This window comes from Callithrix jacchus, chromosome 2 (genome assembly GCF_049354715.1).
Source record: "Callithrix jacchus isolate 240 chromosome 2, calJac240_pri, whole genome shotgun sequence".
Lineage (NCBI taxonomy): Eukaryota > Metazoa > Chordata > Mammalia > Primates > Cebidae > Callithrix > Callithrix jacchus.
The window spans coordinates 159,156,484-159,160,671 of record NC_133503.1 but is presented as its reverse complement, the minus strand read 5'-3'; the positions used below and the strand labels follow the sequence as shown (position 1 = coordinate 159,160,671).

Genomic DNA, 4,188 nt, shown 5'->3' with positions numbered 1-4,188 from the left:
CTCAGGCCTGGACTAAGCAAACCTCATAGACATTTACAGAACTCTCCACCCCAAATCCACAGAATACACATTCTTCTAGCACCACATAACACCTACTCTAAAATCGACCATATAATTGGAAGGAAATCACTCCTCGGCAAATGCTAAAGAATGCAAATTATAACAAACAATCTCTCAGACCACAGTGCAATCAAATTAGAACTCGGGATTAAGAAACTAACTCAGGTTCTTTCTCCGCTGCAAGCTTCCAAGATGACAAAGAAAAGAAGGAACAATGGTCGTGCCAAAAAGGGCTGTGGCCATGTTCAGCCTATTCGCTGCACGAACTGTGCCCGATGCGTGCCCAAGGACAAGGCCATTAAGAAATTCGTCATTCGAAACATGGTGGAGGCCGCAGTAGTCAGGGATATTTCTGAAGCGAGCGTCTTTGATGCATATGTACTTCCCAAGCTCTATGTAAAGTTACATTACTGTGTGAGTTGTGCACTTCACAGCAAAGTAGTCAGGAATCGATCTCGTGAGCCCACAAGCACCGAACACCCCACCCCGATTTAAACCTGTGGGTGCTGCCCCACGACCCCCACCAAAACCCATGTAAGGAGCTGAGTAAAAGATTGAAGACAACTATTCTCTGGAGAAAAATAAAAGGGAAATTGTACTTGATATTGCCTATTAAGTGTATCTGTGCCAGATAGGGTGGGGATTTTGTGTGTGCTAGACCAAGTGTGAAATAACAAGTAGTATTTTCATGGGGAAGAAAGCTTATTTATGTAATCAATTTTTTTTGTTGGCAGGGAGGGGTGCAAGATGGAGTCTTGCTGTGTTGCCCAGGCTGGAGTGCAATGGCGCTATCTCAGCTCACTGCAACCTCTGCCTCCTGAGTTCAAGCGATTCTCCTTTCCAAGCAGCTAGGATTAGAGGCATGTGCCACCACACCCAGCTAATTTTTTGTATTTTTAGTAGAGATGGGGTTTTACTATATTGGCCAGACTGGCCTGGGACTCCTGACCTCAGAAAATTCACCCGTTAGGCCTCCCAAAGTGCTGGGATTACAGGCGTGAGCCACCATGCTGGGCTATTCATTTAAATTAAACCTTGTTTGCAGTCATGTCCTTGGCTTCACAACTTGCATAGCTGTGTGAAATAAAAAGTTTAGGCATCTGTTAAAAAAAAAAGAAAGAAAGACAAAAACTAACTCAGAACCAAACAACTTCATGGAAACTGAACAACTGGCTCTTGAATGTTGACTGGATGACTGGATAAACAATGAAATGAAGGCAGAAATAAAGATCTTCTTCAAAATCAACAAGAATGAAGACACAATGTAACAGAACCTTTGGGACACATTTAAAGCAGTGTCTAGAGGAAAATTTAGAGCAATAAATGCTCACATGAGAAGCAAGGAAAGATCTAAAATCCATACCCTATCATCAAAATTGAAAGAGCTAGAGGAGCAAGATAAAAAAAACTCAAAACCTAGCAGAAGACAGAAAAATAAGATCAGAGCAGAACTGAAGGAGAGAGACACAAAAAACCCTTCAAAAAATCAATAAATCCAGGAGCTGGTTTTTTGAAAAGATCAACAAAATAGACCCCTAGCCAGATTAATAAAAAAGAAAAGAGAGAAGAATCAAATAGGTGCAATAAAAAGATGACAAAGGGGATATCATCACAGATTCCAGAGAAATACAAACTACCATCAGAGATTACTATAAACAAGTCTATGCACATAAACCAGTAAACCTAGATGACATGGATAAATTCCTGGACACTTGCACCCTCCGAAGCCTAAACCAGGAAGTCAAAACCCTGAATAGACCAATAACAAGGGCTGAAGTTGAGGCAGCTATTAATAGCTTGCCAACCAAATAAAGCCAAGGTCCAGATGGCTTCACAGCTGAATTCTACCAGACATACAACGAAGAGTTGGTAACACTCCTTCTGTAACTATTCCAAATAACCTAAAAAGAGGGAATCAATCCCAAATCATTTTATGAGACCAACATCATCCTGATACCAAAACCCGGCAGAGACTCAACACAAAAACAAAACTTCAGGCCAATATCCATGATGAATATAGATGCAAAAATCTTCGATAAAATACTAGCAAACTGATTGCAACAGCATATCAAAAAGCTTATCCATCATGATCAAGTAGGCTTCATCTTGGGGATGCAAGGCTGGTTCAACATACGCAAATCTATAAATGTAATCCACCCCATAAACAGAACCAAAGACAAAATCCACATGATTATCTCAATAGATGCAGAGAAGGCCTTCGACAAAATTCAACAGCCTTTTATGCTAAAAACCCTCAATAAATTAGGTATCTATGGAACGTATCTCAAAATAATAAAAGCTATTTATGACAAACCCACAGCCAATATCATACTCAATGGGCAAAAACTGGTAACATTCCCTTTGAAATCTGGCACTAGACAAGGATGCCATCTCTTACCATTCCTATTCAATATAGTATTGGAATTTCTAGCCAGAGAAGTCAGGTAAGAAAAAGAAATAAAGGGTAATCACCTAGGAAAAAAAGAAGTCAAGTTGTCTCTATTTGCAGACGACATTATTGTGTATTTAGAAGACCCCATCATCTCAGCCCAACTTCTCCTTAAACTGATAAGTAACTTCAACAAAGTCTCAGGATACAAAATTAATGTGCAGAAATCACAAGCATTCCTATATGCCAATAACAGACTTAAAGAGAGCTAAAACAAGAATGAATTGCCATTCACAATTGCTACAAAGAGAATAAAATACCTAGGAATACAACTAACAAAGGATGCAAAGGACCCCTTCAAGGAGAACTACACACCACTGCTCAAGGAAATAAGAGAGGACACAAACAGATGGAAAAACATTCCATGCTCATGGTTAGGAAGAATCAGTATTGTGAAAATGGCCATACTGCCCAAAGTAATTTATAGATTCAATGCTATCCCAATGAAGCTACCTATGACCCTCTTCACAGAACTGGAAAAAAATCACCTTAAACTTCATATGGAACCAAAAGAGAGTCTGCATAGCCAACACAATTCTAAGCAAAAAGAACAAAGCTGGGGGCATCACGCTACCTGACTGCAAACTATACTGCAAGGCTACAGTAATCAAAACAGCATGGTACTGGTACCAAAACAGAGATATAGACCAATGGAACAGAACAGAGGCATTGGAGGCAACACAACATATCTACAACCATACAATCTTTGATAAACCTGACAAAAACAAGCAATGGGGAAAGGACTCCCTGTTTAATAAATGGTGTTGGGAAAACTGGCCAGCCCTGTGCAGAAAGCAGAAACTGGACTCCTTTCTGACACCTTACACTAAAATTAACTCCAGATGGATTAAAGACTTAAACATAAGGCCTAACACTATAAAAACTCTAGAAAAAAACCTAGGCAAAACCATTCAGGACATAGGCATAGGCAAGGACTTCATGACTAAAACACCAAAAAGCAATGGCAACAAAAGCCAAAATAGACAAATGGATCTAATTAAAATCCAGAGCTTCTGCACAGCAAAAGAAACAATCATTAGAGTGAACCAGCAACCAACAGAATGGAAAAAAACTCTTGCATTCTACCCAACTGACTAGGGGCTAATATCCAGAATCTACAAAAAACTAAAACAGATTTACAAGAAAAAAACAAGCAAACCCATTCAAAAGTGGGCAAAGGACATGAAGACAGTTTTCAAAAGAAGACATTTATGAGGCCAACAAACATATGAAAAAATGCTCATCATCACTGGTCATTAGAGAAATTCAAATCAAAACCACATTGAGATACCATCTCATGCCAGTTAAAAAATCTGGAGACAACAGATGCTGGAGATGATGTGGAGAAATAGGAACACTTTTATACTGTTGGTGGGAGTATAAATTAGTTTAGCCATTGTGGAAGACATTGTGGTGATTCCTCGAGGATCTAGAAATAAAAATTCCATTTGACCCAGCAATCCCATTACTGGGTATATAGCCAAAGGATTATAAATCATTCCATTATAAAGACACATGTACATGTACATTCATTGCGGCACCATTTATAATAGCAAAGACCTGGAACAAACCCAAATGCCCATTGATGATATACTGGACAAGGAAAATGTGGCATATATACACCATGTAATACCATGCAGCCATAAAAAACGATGAGTTTGTGTCCTTTGTAGGGACAT

At 39.2% G+C, this 4,188-nt stretch overlaps 1 pseudogene; it reads left to right on the top strand.

The window, feature by feature from the left end:
- The first annotated feature begins 226 nt into the window (after positions 1-226).
- Positions 227-769, top strand: LOC100386254 (small ribosomal subunit protein eS26 pseudogene; annotated as a pseudogene).
- The last annotated feature ends 3,419 nt before the right edge of the window (positions 770-4,188 follow it).